The 17,292-nt window shown below is 40.2% G+C and overlaps 1 long non-coding RNA gene across 2 annotated transcripts; it reads right to left on the bottom strand.

Annotated features, from left to right (window-relative positions):
• Positions 1 to 858: 858 nt before the first annotated feature.
• Positions 859 to 12,381, bottom strand: LOC115519267. Of its 2 annotated transcripts, XR_003970445.1 has the most exons (3): positions 12,349 to 12,381; positions 2,379 to 2,569; positions 859 to 1,198 (listed from the first exon to the last, which is right to left on the bottom strand). It is a non-coding gene; the product is annotated as an uncharacterized LOC115519267 (long non-coding RNA). The 2 variants fall into 2 exon arrangements; XR_003970444.1 differs by lacking the exon at positions 12,349 to 12,381 and having other exon boundaries at positions 2,379 to 4,404.
• Between the last annotated feature and the right edge of the window lie 4,911 nt (positions 12,382 to 17,292).

Genomic DNA, 17,292 nt, shown 5'->3' with positions numbered 1-17,292 from the left:
TGATGTTGAGGCCAGTCGGCCTTTCCTCCACCAACCTCTCTCCAGCCCTTACACTGGTTCTGTATTTGCTGTAGCTCCTCTAAAAGGCAGTGTTGAAATTTATTCCAAAGGTGCTACTTCTGATGACCGAAATGTCAGTCCCAGATGTTTAATTACAGGCCCAAGCCAGTAAGTAGTTCCTGACTTTTCTTTGGCACTGATAACTCCTTCAGTAATCAAGTCCAAATGACCCTTAGCTTTTTAAGACAACATAATTATGTCTTGATTACTATAATTATTATTTTTTTATTCACACTAACGGGACAGGCCCTGGAGATGCAGGATGTTATATGATTACTTATGCGCATTTTAAGATGCTACAGAAATGATTTATTGATGCAAAATTCTTACGGGGTAAATGTCCAACAGATTTAGAGTGGATTATTCTAATATGAACTGAAGGATGGTAATTTGTACATCACACTGCTTGTTTTAAAACGCTTTGTTTGAAAATCAGAAACTTCGAAACAAATGTAATTCTGGCAAAGAATTAAGGCCCACATGTCAAAATCCAGTCCATTTGCAAGGGGCTCCCCTTAAATCATCTGGTACTGACAAGCACAACCTCCCATGAATTACTCCTGGCAAATGGGCGGATTTCAGCCTTCATGTACTAGCAGTGATAATGGGACTAAGGGCAGATGATCTAAGTAAGCTAGGGGCAATAAACTGCAAGACAATAAATGAGGGATTTAAAAGACACATGGTATTATCATTCAGTTTAGCTCCCCAGAAGCTGGGCAGTGGGAAGAGGATACTCAGGAAGACTGTCGAGTATTCCCTCCCTTTCCTCTTCTTTGTATCTTTAACTGTGTATTACATAAGCATCTGTTTTTCTTAATTCCCTTACAACACCTAACATAGTTCTTTGCCCAGAGTCTAAGGAGTTGTTTAAAAAGAAAAGGAAATGAGCACAGTAATTTGTGGACTGACTTACAGGAGTGCTGAGCTGAGTGTAAGGAAAAACTTGTTTAAAAGGACTGTAATAATTAAGCCATATGTAAAATAGTTTAGTTGGCCTTATATACAACACCTAACTCATAAAGAATGCATTGTCATACAACCTAGTTCATATTAGTGTGAGTGGAGAGTGAAGTAATTGTGTCGATTCTGCCGACTTGACAGAAAAGCAGTAGCTGTTGTAAAGGCTTCGAGAAGTCTGTTGAAGAGAGGAGAAAGAGCTAAGGTTACTTGAATGCATGACAAGTGCCGGGAGCTCTGCTGGTGTTTTACACATGGTACTTTATGTAATCCCTACAAACATCTCTGAGCCTATTGTTTTTCATCCCTATTTTACAGCTAAGGAGACTGAGGCATAGATGATAAATTACGCTACTAGGAAGGGGTGAAGTAGTATGGGGGGATCAAGCCTCATTCCAAAGTCATATCTAGTCTTTTGACTGTACTGATCTGTCCTATTCTCCCTACATTTAAAAGAAAAAAAAAAGGCACTCAAAAACTATATTCATTGGGCTCTTGCGGTTTGAAGTAACCTGTGCCCTCAAGTTGCCTCAAGTCACAGGGGTAAAGGATACATGTGGAAATAAGACCTGAGGCTTAACCGGCTTGTCAGGTCGTCCTTTGTGGGCCTGGGAGGTGGGGGCCTGTGCCTTTGATAGGCATCAGGAACCAGAAAAGTACTACCACATTCTGACCACATTCCTATGAGCTTTGTACCTGGACGACTGAGACTTAAATCACGTATTTCACCACGTTTTCTCTAATGTCTTTTTTATTATGATCTTAATACCAACCGCGGCAACATACTACCTTAAGCATTGTTTGCTTTTCAGACAAAGGACCCACAAGAAGAGGTGACTGCTTCCCCTGCTCCCATCCCTCCCCCTGCCCAGCGATGTGCTGGTAAATAAATGTTGAACAACCAGATCTGGAGGCGGGAGATCTCAGCTGTAACAAAAATCAGTTTATGTGGTGCCAGTGTTCCCACCGACCCACGGCAGAGCTGGGAAGAGATGCGAGCACCAGCTCTCGGGCCTGTAAGGGCCAGCCCCGGCACACCTCTGCGTCAGCTCTTTGTCAGATTGCCTTCAGAATGCGGCCATAATTCAAGGTGCACAAACACCGCAGCTCTTTCCATCCTGTTCCCACTTGCTGCCAGTTCTCTGTCTACTATCAAATGTCCCCGAGGAGAGAATCTGTCACCATTGTGCTTTTAGGGGAAAGCTCTCCTTGGAGGCTATCTCGAAGCCACTGAGCAGCCCATAGGCTGGCTACCTCTGAGCCAGGTGTCCTCTCCTACTCCATCTGTGGCTAGGATGGACGGCTCACATGCTAGACAACATGGTCACCCATGCTGAAGAAACAGACTGCGTTGCTACCTGCTTAGGGGGTTGTGGTCGGGGCGGCCTCTTCGAAAGGAGGCTGTAAGCACGACAGGCTTTCAAGCGGTGGTCTCTCTGACGTACTGTTCTCAGCTCTTCAGTGAGATCCTCTCGGCCACTACACAGAGCTTTGGACAGCTTCTTCTCCGCCACGTACCCCAAGGAACATCTTGGGTAGGTGCCAACAACTGCAAACAGGAGAATGGACAGGTTAGGACTGGATAGGATTCAAAAGCCCCTCATTTAGGGGGAGAAACCCTATTAAGTTCAGTGAACATTTATCAAGTGCCGTTGTTTCAAACCAATAGTGATGATTGGAGAGTAAGGAAATCATCTCATAGGAGGATGTCGTAGACGATCCAGGAGAAGGGTTTCCAGACTACACTCAATCCAAATTCCACAGATTCTGCTTTCCTAATCTGGGAAGTAGAACGGCGTGACTCAGCTCTGCCGAGAACACTTCTATATTGGTAGAAGCGTGCCCCTTGCCTCAGTGTGCTGGGGTGGGAGTGGGGTCGAGGAGAACTATTCTCAACAACGGAGGGACACAGTCAATGCTGACTGGCTCACGGAGACACTTGAAATCTTCTTTTACACAGTGGAAGCCATCCCTTTTGTTAATTCTGGAGATAGTTGATGTATTCCCATGATGGATGCGCTACCTGATTCTCCCAGCTTTGGATAGGTGGCTGCACTACAACAAACAATAACTATTTTGACAAGATTTTCAATATTGTAGACCATTAAATAATCCTCTCTAGACCAGCAAAGCTGCTTGACTGTTAGCAAGATCGCATCACATAAAGTGATATATGCTACATCAACCATATACACATACAGAAGAAAAGAGAGCGAAGGGGAAGGAGCGAGAATGAACAGTTGAAACTGCACAGGAAAATTCTGATGGGAGACTTGATTCTACTTTCATTCAGTCTCTTAGTGCTTCTTCTGTCGAGAGCACCTAACCCCACAGTGTGTGCATCCAGTGTTTACAGGTATTTTTCGAACCACGCACAACTTGCCCCTAACTGCAAACTACCTCCTTCATATGTTCAGCCAAAGCAGCTGCAATCTGATCCAGTAGTAGAGGAAATCCCGGCTGTGCTGGGCTTTCTGGGAAATGGCATGTTGCTCTCCAAAATGGTCTCCTTACAGGATTTTCTGCAGTAGTTTAACCTCTGCCTAAATTTCACTCTGCGAGCTGCCATTAGAACTTAATCTCATAATCAGATACAGCTCCACTCAGTAGTCAGGGACTTGAGCTTCGGGATCAGATAGATCTAAATTCATGCATGGCCTCCACCATTAAAGCCCATGGGACAGTAGGCAAGCTACTTAACTTTGCCTAAGCTTTGACATTCTTTTTTCTTTCTGTAGAATGAAAAAATAAAGATACCACCATGCATGACATTTAGCACAATCCCATGCTACCTATGTACCTATGTCCTTAATAAATATCAATATAATACTAATATTATTAACCTTTATCATCACTTACCAACTTTCAATCACCAGAGTCGCTCTTTGCCTTTAAGCTTTATCTGACATGATTTCCTGTGTCTGAAATGACTCATAGTTTCTCTGCACAGCTTAGAGTCCTACATTTGTATTCATAATCACCTCTTAAGGAAGTCAGTTCAGATTTAATAATACATTCAATGTGTGTTTTCTTCCAATACTTTTTATATTTACATCCACGTTTGCTAATAGTAAATATGTTATCAAATATGTTTTTCAGTCTTTACTTCCTCAAAGTAATCATATTAGAAGGCTGCACACACTGATGAATGATTATTCAAACTGTTTTGTGAAAACCAGTTTTAGATTTGCATCAAAATACATGATGAAATTTTTAAAATATCTCCAACACAGGAAAATCATCTTCACATTCATTTATTCAAATATTTACTTATGCTTACTGTGAGCTGGGTAGAAAATAAGATAAGCTGGCAAAGTATTTAGTATCTTTTTTTAATGTTCAAAAAAAAATTTTTTTTTGGTTTAGTTTTGAGAGACAGAGGGAGGGAGAGAGAGAATGAGTGGGGGAGGGGCAGAGAGAGAGACACATACAGAATCAGAAGCAGGCTCCAGGCCCTGAGCTGTCAGCACAGAGCCTGACTCAGGGCTTGAGCTCATGGACCAAGAGATCATGACCTGAGCCGAAGTCAGACAGACGCTCAATCGACTGAACCACCCAGGCACCCCTAAAATATTTAGTATGTTAAAGTGGTAACTGCAAATAAGAGAAATAAGGCAGGGAAGGTTGCTAAAAGTGTTGGGGAAGTAACATTAAAGACGTACAAGAAAGAAGTAAGTCATGCTGGTGTGTGAGAGAGGAGGAACAGCAAGCAAAAAGTCCACACCCAAAGCACCCTGCCCTGTAGGAGGACCATCCAGGAGGCTGGCATGGGGAGAAGAGGGTGAAAGGGGACTGTGGTGAGAGCATCAAAGGTTGTGGCCCCAGAGGCAATCAGGTAAGGTCTTATGGACCATTTATAAATAAGGACTTTGGCTTCTTCGTAGTGAGATGGGAAGCTCTGATAGGCTTTACACACCGGAGTGACATAGTCTGATTTACATTTTAACAGAGAACTTTGGCTCTTCTGTCAAGGCGTGCAGAGACAAAAGGGGAGACCAGGTGAGAGATAATGGTGATTTGGGTAGGGAAGCAGTGGACGTAGCAAAAAGGGATCAAACTGAAGATATATTTGAAATGTGGGGCCCACAAGATTTGCTAATATACCAAATGTAAGGTTTGAAAGAAAGAAAAGAATGTCTCTAAACTTTTTTTTCTTTTTTTCACCCCTGAGCATTACAGAATTGACATTTCATAAGATACATGTTAAATGTGAAATGGCTTTTAGACACACAAGATAATGTTCATCTGGGTGATTAAATATGAAAGTTATATGTATAGAGGGTGGCTGGGCTGCAGATATAGAAATGATATTCAAGCCATGAGAAGTCCATAGATTTTCTTTTTAAACTGTTGGTGACTATGTAAATTGGTGCGGCCATTGTAGAAAACAGTATGGAGATTCCTCAAAAAATTAAAAATAGAACTACCCTACGACCCAGGAATTGTTCTACTGGGTATTTACTCAAAAAACACAAACATTAATTCAAAGGGTTACTTGCACTCTTACGTTTATTATACAATAATATACATTATACATTATACAATAGGCAAGCCATAAAAGCAGCCCAAATGTCCATTTGATTGATAAACAGGAAAAGAAGAAGTGGCATATTTCAGCCATAAAAAAAAAAAAAGAATAAATTCTTGCCATTTGCAACAACACAGATAGAGCTAGAGAGTATAATGCTGAGTAAAATAAGTCAGAGAAAGACAAATACCATATGATTTCACTGGAATTTAAGAAACAAATGAGCAAGGGGGGGAGACAAATCATAGACTCTTAACTACAGATGGTTATCAGAGTGGGGGGGTGGTGGGAGTGGGATGGGGGAAAAAGGGGCTGGAGATAAAGAGTGCACTTATAATGATGAAAAAAATAAATAAAATTATTTTTTTTTAAAAGGTGAGGCTAAAGAGATAGGAAAAGTATGGAGGACTGGGAGGCAAATGAAGTTTTATTTTTATTTTTTTGAGAACACATTTGTGGAAAAAGACAAAATTTAGAACCAAGCAGAATCGATGAATAACCAAATTAAGTTATTCCCTTTTTATGCTTTTAAGTGAGTAAACATAAAATATTAATGATTTTGTGACTTATAAATGAGCTCTGAAACACCCTGATAATCTCTAAATATTTGAGGAATAGTAGCAATGGAACACAGGTATATTCCACCATTGTGACCACATTAAAAAGCCATCCCTATAGGTCAAATGGCCAAACATCCAATCGTTGTGATATGTAACTGACAGCTAAATGACAAGGTCCACCAGACAGAAGGGAATGAGAACATCTCTTCAGGGTTGGGAGAGAAACCTTTCTGAGGCTTAAATATATACAAAGCTTATGGGGCACCTGGGTGGCTCAGTCGGTTAAGGATCCAACTTCAGGTCATGATCTCTCGGTTCCTGGGTTCGAGCCCCACGTTGGGCTCTGTGCTGCTGACAGCTCAGAGCCTGGAGCCTGCTTTGGATTCTGTGTCTCCCTCTCTATCTGCTCCTCCCCCACTTGTGCTCTGTCTTTCTCTCTCTCAAAAATAAACATTAAAAAAATTTTTTTAAATATTGTTTAATATATTGTATCAAAGTTGATTTTATATTTTTCAACACTGGTGGTCCATAAAAGTAGACAGAGAAATCAACTTCAGTTGGCAGATTCCTATTCAAACTCTGGCTATGCCATGTAATTGTTTTACAATTCACATCTCTGGGATTTAGTGACCTTGTCTTTGAAATGAAAGTAATAATGGCTGACCTGCTGCCTATCCTGCAAGATGTTGGCAGGAGTTGAATGATATGAGGGGGCTTTCAACCTACTGATGTCTAAAGGAAAAGTCATCATTGAGGCAAGGTGCATGTTTCTAAACTCACCCACTTTTGTTTCTTCGTATAAGCCACAGTTCTTCACATAGCTCAAAGATACCTCTTTGAGATTCTGTTAAAAGAGAAAGGTTCACCAAGGAAATGCATAACAGACACACACAAAATCTAGTATAAAATTGCACGGTGAAAATCGCTTTGGAAAGCAACGGAAGCATCATACTTTCTTGTGTGGAAGAGAAACATAATGAAAACAGCAGTTTTAAAAAATTTAGTGTGTAGCAGGCTATGAGGGGAAATCAGAAGAGTAGCGCTGGGAAGGCCACCCAGGCAGGTGCAGATACCCAGATTGGAGGTAGAGTCCCTAGTCTAAGATATTAGCAGTAAGACTAGAGATAAACAAGGTGTTATGGTAGGAAAAGAGTTGCCAGAAAAAAATGCAGGATACCCAGATAAGTCTGAATTCTAAATAAACACCAGATAATTTTTAGTATATCCTAAGTATTTCATGGAGCATTATTTATAGTTTATCTGAAACTCAGTTTAATTGGGAAACCTATATTTTTCATCCTCATATTTTTCCGAGGCAGATTCTGAAATAAAATGTGTGCAATGTGACCACTGTGAAAGGGAGAGAAAGTCATCAAGAGCTAGTCCAGCGATTTTGTGGCTCCTGAAGAGATCCATAAAAATGTCAAATAGTTCTTTACAGACCTATTTATTTACCAGCCAGGGCATGAACTTTACTAATATTGTGGCTTTATTCTATTCTCGATATTTGGGTTTTATACCATCCAGTACAATCTATATGAACGTGTGTGTGCACGCCTGCTTAACGTGTGGGTTAATCAGCAAAGAAACCACCAGCTCACAGCTGCCTGGAGAGAATTACTGAATAAGAAACATGAATCGGAGGACCCGCAGTCAGTTTGTCTATCATCCTCCACCTACATGTATGCATACACACGTACACACATATGCTCAGACAAGGACGTCCCTTTCAGTGGAGGAATAGAGGGAGTTGAAAGATTCAGAGAAGGAAGGCTTTTTGAGGTGGTAATACAGAACTGAAAGCAAGGCAGGCAGGAGCATTCGGGAGGGTGACTTTCTCTGCCTAAAAGGTCCCAACCCTTGAGATCTTATCCCCTGGGAGATGCAAGTGAAAACCCAAAATAGTGCTGCAGAGCTTTAACCTGTATCTCTCCTACTTAATGATGCTGTCTGAAATCTCCTTCACCAGGTGCTAGTGTCTCACCCATGGAGGCTGAAAGGTCAAAACGACAAGGAGAAAGCAGCCTGGTTTCAACCCACTCCTTTTGTAAACAGAGGGGCAGACTAGGATTCGGAACTGATGATCACGCGTACCCAAGAACAGCCCATGGTAAAACCAGAAGGCCCACAGTGCATACGGCTGGGGAGCATTCTGGAGAAGACAGGTGGAGGAAATACTAAGGTCAGCCTTGATGACCGACCTGTGGCTTAGCGAAGGCTGCCTCGAAGCAGAAGGGAGTATTGCGAACTTTGGGATAATAGAGCTGTGGAGCGAGATTTGAATTCTACTACTGAATTCTCAACAGTAATAGAATATTGAAAAGGAAAGCCTTCTTTTGCGACTTCCCATAGTGTAGTAAGTGCTTCATAAATAAATACTGTTGACTGACCCTTCAGATGGGGTTAGGTGGATAGGGAATTGTTGAAGGGGGAAGGAGAGAGGTGGTTAAGGGAGGTTTATGCATGTCTAACTCTCATGGGAAAAACCAATGGAAACTATCAAACAGAACTATCATCAACTTAGCTTTCCACAGTGGCATAAAAGGAAAAAAAAAGGGAAAAAGAAGTTCTTTCTAAATACCATTATATTCTGGTCCCAGTGGTAACATAATTATAACTAGAACTACAAGTAAAATTGGCTTGATTAACAAAAATAAGTAATTCTTTGGCATCTAAAGCTCTGAAAACTCAAGATACTTAGTGAAAAGAAACCCCAAAAGACATTTACTATAGTGTTCGAAGTAAAAGCAAAGCATTAAAACAATAAAAACATGTTCCAAATGAATCAAATGATGCTCAGCTAATTTCATGTTACTTCACATCAATAAAGAAAAATACAACAAGAAATCTACACCTTCAGTAAGCCTATGTTATAAATATGAATGAAATAGCTCTGAACTATTTCCAACTTTGCCTCTCAAATCCCTTCGGTCTGATGGTAGAACATATTATTTCCTGTTCCCATACTCCGTGGGAAGTGGCACACCCACTTCAATCTTCGTCATTTGTTTCCTGTATCAGCATTCATGGGAAGAATTGTTTTGGTGCTGCCTACCCTAGGTTGCTCACTCAGGTCCAGAAGCCATCTGGCAATGATTCACAAACTTTTGTGAGAATTACCTGGAGAGCCTGTCACTATCCTGGGATCTTTCCCAGATACAGTGATTCAGCAGGTTTGGTGAAGGATACAGGAATCTGCATTTCTAATAGTACCCTAGATGATTCTAAGACAGGTGGTCCACATGTTCTTTGAGAAATTCTGGTTTAACCGGAGTAATTTTCATTTCTACCTTCCAACCGAGGAGGGTAAGTTTCAACCTCTCCTTTCTATAATGCCCATAACAGAGGTAGACAGGATTATAGGAAAATACATGAGGGCACATACAACACAGCTTTCATGACCTTTACAAAACATATATGCTCATTCATAATCCAAATAATCAGGAAATTCAAAGAATTTTCATTTTACCCTGTACTGAGGTTCATGATGAAATGAGACACTGTGGGGCGCCTGGGTGGCTCAGTCGGTTAAGCGTCTGACTTCAGCTCACGGCACGATCTCATGGTTTGTGAGTTCGAGCCCCACGTCGGGCTCTGTGCTGACAGCCCAGAGAGTGGAGCCTGCTTCAGATTCTGTGTCTCCCTCTCTCTCTGCCCCTCCCCTGCTCGTGCTCTGTCTCTGTTTCTCAAAAATAAACGCTAAAAAAAATAAAATCTGAGACCCTTTTATTAAGAAAAAAAAAAAAAGGAGGCACTGAAAGATTCTGAGCTGCTTCCTGAGCCATCAATGATTAAACCAAGCTCCCCAGAGTTGTAGTGCTGTGAATATTTTATTGTATTCTTTGAAAAGTGGTTATTTTTAAATCAGGATATAACTCTTAGGTAACTAAAATAACTAAATTCATCAAGACATATCTTTAGGGGCGCCTGGGTGGTGCAGTCGGTTAAGCGTCCGACTTCAGCCAGGTCACGATCTCGCGGTCCGTGAGTTCAAGCCCCGCATCAGGCTCTGGGCCGATGGCTCGGAGCCTGGAGCCTGTTTCCGATTCTGTGTCTCCCTCTCTCTCTGCCCCTCCCCCGTTCATGCTCTGTCTCTCTCTGTCCCAAAAATAAATTAAAAATGTTGAAAAAAAATTAAAAAAAAAAAGACATATCTTTAAAAATTACTCCAGGTAAGTAGGAATTTTCTGTACCCATCTCTCTATTACTAGAATATGATATACCAAATTATAAGTACATATTTTTTCTGAACATAATGAAAATGGCATACTTCTCTAAACATTTCAGCTACGTGAGGCAATATTTATTCTACCGATCTCCAAATATGATAAGGTTGTCTTATAACTAAATAGTATTTGAAGTACATTCAGCTGCCCTTGAGGAAAACCAGGAAAAGCAATTTTGATTTTTCCATGTTATTAAAGCATAGTGGAAAATCAAAATGGTAACTTTGTATATAATTAGACTGAGTTTTATTTTTTTTACTTTTTATTTAAAAAAAAATTTGGGGGGCGCCTGGGTGGCTCAGTCGGTTAAGCGTCCAACTTCGGCTCAGGTCATGATCTCGCGGTCTGTGAGTTCGAGCCCTGCGTCGGGCTCTGTGCTGACAGCTCAGAGCTTGGAGCCTGCTTTGGATTCTGTGTCTACCTTTCTCTCTCTCTGCCCTTCCCCTGCTCATGCTCTCTCTCTCTGTCAAAAATAAATAAACATTAAAAAATAAAAATTAAAAAATAAATAAAAATAAAAAATAAATTTTTGGGGGGGGCGCCTGGGTGGCTCAGTCGGTTAAGCGGCCGACTTGGGCTCAGGTCATGATCTCGCAGTCCGTGAGTTCGAGCCCCGCATCTGGCTCTGTGCTGACAGCTCAGAGCCTGGAGACTGTTTCAGATTCTGTGTCTCCCTCTTTCTCTGACCCTCCCCTGTTCATGCTCTCTCTCTGTCTCAAAAATAAATACATGTTAAAAAATAATAATAATAAAAATAAAAAATAAAAAAAATTTTAACATGTATTCATTTTTGAGAGTGAGAGAGACAGAGCATGAGTGGGGGAGGGGCAGAGAGAGAGGGAGACACAGAATCCCAAGCAGGCTCCAGGCTCTGAGCTGTCATCACAGGGCCCGACGCAGGGCTCAAACCCACGGACCGTGAGATCATGACCTGAAGTCGGAGGCTGAAGTCAGAGGCTTAACCTACTGAGCCACCCAGGGGCCCCTAGACTGAGTTTTATTGAGATATGACATACAATACTTTTTGAAACTGAGGTTTTATTTAAATGTGAAACCATGTAAAATTTACAATGACGAATAACAGAAGGGGTGGACACACAACACTCGTGGCTAGCTCTTCCAATGTGAGAAGACGATTCAGCCCACAATACTGCCCACAGAAACAATGTCTCCTGCTCACTGTCTGCTTTTCACTCTTCTCTGTTGCTCCTGGTACCTTCCAGGGAGGTACACCATACAACAGAGCCTCATTATTACCGGACGTGTATTGCATAAAATTAATTTCTAAGACTTCTATAGTTAAAAGATTATACCAGCCTTTATGTCTGGAGTCACAGTAAGGAACATTCTAATAACACAGGACTGATTGTGGACAATCATTTTCAAGATTTACTGGCTTCCATTGGTGAAACACATCCCAGTCAGGCGCTGACACCACTCTAATGACCTACACTACTACCCTAGTTCCAGTGATAATTCTTGAACACTATCATAGCTGAGATCTGAACCTCAATGTTATTCATATTGAGAAAAATAAATTCACACTTAGACTTTCTATCTTTTTGAAGCAGAAACACTTGAGTATAAAAAGGAAGAATTTGGGGACAAAATAGTTAGAAAAAAATAACAATAAAATGCATTTCAGAGAGATGAGAAGACTAAAAAGGTATACCATTTCAAAGTAAAATAAAATGGGAGAATACAGTAGTCTCAAAAGAACAAAAACAGTTAATAGTGAAGAACATCAAAAGCTTGTTTCAGAAATGGAAGGAACCACTGGGTGGTTCAGTTAAGTGACCGACTTTGGCTCGGGTCATGGTCTCAAGGTTCGTGAGTTTCAGCCCCACATTGGGCTCTCTGCTGTCAGCATGGAACCTGCTTTGGATCCTCTGTCTCCCTCTCCCTGTCCCTTTCCTGCTCTCTCCCTCACGCAAAAATAAGCATTTTAAAACATATATATTTTTAAGAAATTAAAAAAAAAAAGAGTCATTTAGAAATGAAGGAAGAGGGGTACCTGGGTGGCTCAGTCGGTTAAGTGTCCAACTTCAGCTCAGGTCATGATCTCACAGCTTGTGAGTTCGAGCCCCGCGTCGGGCTCTGTGATGACAGCTCGGAGCCTGGAGCTTGCTTCGGATTCTGTCTCCCTCTCTCTCTCTGCCCCTCCTCCACCTGCACTCTGTCTCTGTCTCTGTCTCTCAAAAATAAATAAACATTAAAAAAAAAATGAAGGAAGAAGTCAAAACAGGTTTCCAAACTGCACCCAATAGGGACACACTAGAGAACTTACAATTAATGTTTATTTTAGGGTTTTGGTACATAGTTTTTATCAGATTTAGGAAGTTCCCTTCTGGTTTGTTAAAAGTTACTTTTTTACAAAAAGATATATGGATGTAGAATTTTATTAGATGGTTTACTGCATCTATATGAGACGATCATATTTATTTCATGTATTCTGTTAATGTGACAAATTATATGGATTTTTCTAATGTCAGACCAGCCCCGCATTCCTCCTGGATAGATCCAACTTGGTCATGGTGTATACTTACTTGTGTATTGCAGAATTTGGTTTGCTGGCCATTTTGGTTTGGGGATTTTTGCATCTTTGTTCAGTGAAATCGGCCTAGAAATTTTCCCTTTCTGTTTTCTGCATCAAGGCTATGTTCATCATGAGTATCTCCCTCCCCCACCCCCGACCTTTTTCTATTTGCTGGAATAGAGAATATGTAATTTAAAAAGGGAAGCACTGAAGAGATGATAAATTTTGAAAGGTCTCTCTTACGCATGATCACTGTTTGAGTGACTACGTTGAAGAAGAGCAAAGGGACATTAAAAATAAATCACATTTTCAAGTAGTTGCTCTCATAGACCTTGATTTAGAATCCCAACAGGGATATTACATGATGGGCCTTTGACATTTTTCGTTTCATTCTCTCCATTACACAATTATCATTGTTGTAACAATGAGGAAACTGAGTCTTACGACCACTTAAATAACTTGCTTAGGGTCATACAACTGAAGGGTCAAAGCTGAAATTGGAGCATGGGTCTCACTCCAGAGCCTGTTGAGCACCCCTCCTTTTTTCTTTTCTTTTTGATCCCTCAATGCAGGGATCCAGGGTTTTGGAAGACTTTTCACACACCTGCTGACAGTAATAACCCACAGGTCTGCAGCCAAAATAAACACAGCTCTTTTCCAAAGTGCTGAAATTACAGAAAGTCTAAAATGCCTGAGCTTTGTTGCCAAAGGTTGGTAACGATTCAAAATATACTAATAGGGGAGATCAAATTAAGAAAATAGACTATAAACAATTATGCGAATCCTAATTAAGGTAAACATTTTAAATATATGTAATAAATGTTCATGGAGAAGTTTTGTAAAATACGTATGTAATCCAACACATTGGGCTTCACTGCTAAATTTTGGAGTATCTCCCTCCAATTGCATATATTTAGTATATGCCTTTCACGCTAGACAGTTTTTCATTTCTAACAATTCTGATATAGAAACTCATTTTAGAAGCAAAAGTGTCTAAAGAAAAAAATGACTGACAAAGTTACAAAAGAAAAGATTGCTATCTGCATGAAGTCCAGTTTCGGCCAGAGGACCGATGTTTGCTTACCTGGGGGAACTTACCAATTGTGAGCATGACATTTTCTCTCTGCTTGAAGTTTTTTGGATCATGGTGGTGGTAGGAATTAGAATCACGCTCTGAATGGGAACCAACTCGTCTCTTTGCTGTCCCTTTCCAGAGACAAGTCTACTTCTCATTTATTCTGACTCGGCCTACCTTTACGCCAGGGTCTTCTATCAGATTTCATATCTTGGGTGTTATTTTTATTGTTTTCTTTCTTAGTGCCAGAGAAAATGATGCCTCTTCCAAATAATAGTATCTTAGATGAAATATAGTATATTTGAAATAACGTACATCAATTTAAGCAGCCTACAGACAATATTTTCCATACCGTATGTATTCTCCAAAGACATTATTTTAGTGATTACCCAGGATTCCATATTATAATCCATAATCCATTATTCTCATTTTTGTAGAATTCAATTGCTTCTCATTTTTCACAGTATAAGGCTGTGATGAATATCATTTCATGCATCTTCAGGTCATTTCTGATCATTTCTTCAGACCAAACTCCTAAATTAAAGCATAAGGTCTAAGGTATGAAGATTAAGACATTTTTTAATGTATTGCCAAATTGACCTATAAAAATGCTCATCACTTTACATAACTACCAGCATTTATATAAGGGGCCTATTTCCCCTAAACTTAAATAATGTCTGTCAAATTTCTTATGTAATAAAAACTTTCTCAATTGTTCATTAATTCGTATTTATTTCTGTGGCTGGATGTTTCACATTAGTTGCTCATTTACAGCTCCTCATTTATGGATCATCTCCAAATGTCATTTGGCTATTTTTCTATCAGGATGTTAGTCTTTTATGTTAGAATGATTTTTATTTGTAGAATGCTATTGCACTGTTGGTGGGAATGCAAACTGGTGCAGCCACTCTGGAAAACAGTGTGGAGGTTCCTCAAAAAATTAAAAATAGACCTACCCTATGACCCTGCAATAGCACTGCTAGGAATTTACCCAAGGGATACAGGAGTGCTGATGCACAGGGGCACTTGTACCCCAATGTTTACAGCAGCACTCTCAACAATAGCCAAATTATGGAAAGAGCCTAAATGTCCATCAACTGACGAATGGATAAAGAAATTGTGGTTTATATACACAATGGAATACTACGTGGCAATGAGAAAGAACGAAATATGGCCCTTTGTAGCAACGTGGATGGAACTGGAGAGTGTGATGCTAAGTGAAATAAGCCATACAGAGAAAGACAGATACCATGTTTTCACTCTTATGTGGATCCTGAGAAACTTAACAGAAGTCTATGGGGGAGGGGAAGAAAAAAAAAAAAAAGAGGTTAGAGAGGGAGAGAGCCAAAGTATAAGAGACTCTTAAAAACTGAGAATAAACTGAGGGCTGATGGGGGGTGGGAGGGAGGGGTGGGTGGGTGATGGGTATTGAGGAGGGCACCTGTTGGGATGAGCACTGGGTGTGGTATGGAAACCAATTTGACAATACATTTCATATTTTAAAAAAACATTAAAAAAAAGAATGTTACTGCAAATCATATATGCTGCTGTGTCTTCCCATTTGCTTGTTTTTAAATTTCTTAGAATTTTTAGATGTACTGATCATTTTTGTTTCAATATAACCATATGTAGCATTTTTCTTTCCGATTTCTTTCTTTGTTTCTGTGCTAAACCCTACATCAAATGTTTTCCTCTAACTTTTCTTTTATGACTATTGCTCAACTCTTTATTCCTCCTGGAAATTATCTAGGTATGTGTAAAGGACCAGGAACAAGTAAAAACTGCACAAGGCTCTTACTAATGTAAATTGATGATATGATCTAATGTGAAAATAGAACGAGGGTGAATTCAGATTCAGGAAAAAGTCTAATCTGCCCCCTCAATCCATTTTCTGCTACAATCTATTTTCTTCCCTAAACCAGATGACTCTGTTTGCATAATGATACTATTCATGTTCCCATTGTTTACAGCTAATTGCTTATAACAGTGCTCCCCAGAATTTTTTTTTTTTTTTTTTTTTTTTTTCATGGCATAGAAAGAAAAGGAAAAGCATTGTACAGTGCACAGTTAAATGGGAGAGGCTACATAACAGCTGCCAGAGTTAAGGAGGCCTTGAGCTCCACCACTCGAAGGGCACGTTAGCACATCCGTAACCTGTGGCATAACACTTGAGAAGGTTTGTTAAGGAAGGGCTCGGCTACTTATCAGGTTCCTCTGATAAGATTTCCTTCTCTGCTGACATGTTGCTAGGCTTCTGGAAAATAGATGCTGGTAGTGATGTAGAGAACCCCAACTATGACTGTCAAATAAAAAAGAAAGCCCTGGGGCGCCTGGGTGGCTCAGTCGGTTAAGCGTCCGACTTTAACTCAGGTCACGATCTCGCGGTCCGTGAGTTCGAGCCACGGGTAGGGCTCTGGGCTGATGGCTCAGAGCCTGGAGCCTGTTTCAGATTCTGTGTCTCCCTCTCTCTGCCCCTCCCCTGTTCATGCTCTGTCTCTGTCTCAAAAATAAATAAACGTTAAAAAAATAAAAATAAGTAAAAAAGAAAGCCCTGAACAAAATAAGCATCAGGAAACTATCCTCCTGCCCTTTTGTTCTGGACCTTGCCATGGCAAGGAGAGGATATTATACGTGAAGAAGACAACACAATACTTTTTGTGTTATTGGGGCATATGAAACTTGCAGGACTCAAAGGCCCTGGCATTAGTTACATTAAGGTTCTTAGTCTCTTAATTTTATTGAAGGATCTACTTTTCCTGATTTTTAAAATCACCTTAAAAAAACTTTTTAATGAAAAAAAAAGTCACCTTTATCATACAATGCTTTTTTAAAAAATATATAATTTATTGTCAAATTGGCTAACAGTGTGTAAAGTGTGCTCTTGGTTTTTGGAATTCCCATGGTTCATCACTTACATACAACACCCAGTGCTTGTCCCAACAAGTGCCCCCCTCAGTGCCCATCACCCATTTCCCCTCTCTCACTCCTCCATCAACCCTCAGTTTGTTCTCTGTATTTAAGAGTCTCTTATGGTTTGCCCCCTTCCCTCTCCATTTGTAACTATTTTTTTTCCCCTTCCCTTCCCCCCATGGTCTTCTGTTAAGTTTCTCAAGTTCCACATATGAGTGAAAACATTATCATACACTGAATTCTTATATACCAAAGTGTCCTCATAACTCAAGTATTCATCGACCATGCAATCTGTTATTGATGTTGAGTCATAATATAAAATACTCTTTCTTAAAAGTAAGGGCCTCTTTTCATATCTTTCTCTGCTTTACAGTATCATCTATGTTAATGCCTGTGTTTGCCAGTGTCTTCCAGACTGTCATTCAAAAATACAATGC

The sequence above is a fragment of the Lynx canadensis genome, chromosome B4, assembly GCF_007474595.2.
Source record: "Lynx canadensis isolate LIC74 chromosome B4, mLynCan4.pri.v2, whole genome shotgun sequence".
NCBI classification, from domain to species: Eukaryota; Metazoa; Chordata; class Mammalia; order Carnivora; family Felidae; genus Lynx; species Lynx canadensis.
Note: the sequence above shows the minus strand (reverse complement) of the source record. Positions and strands in the feature narration are given on the sequence as shown.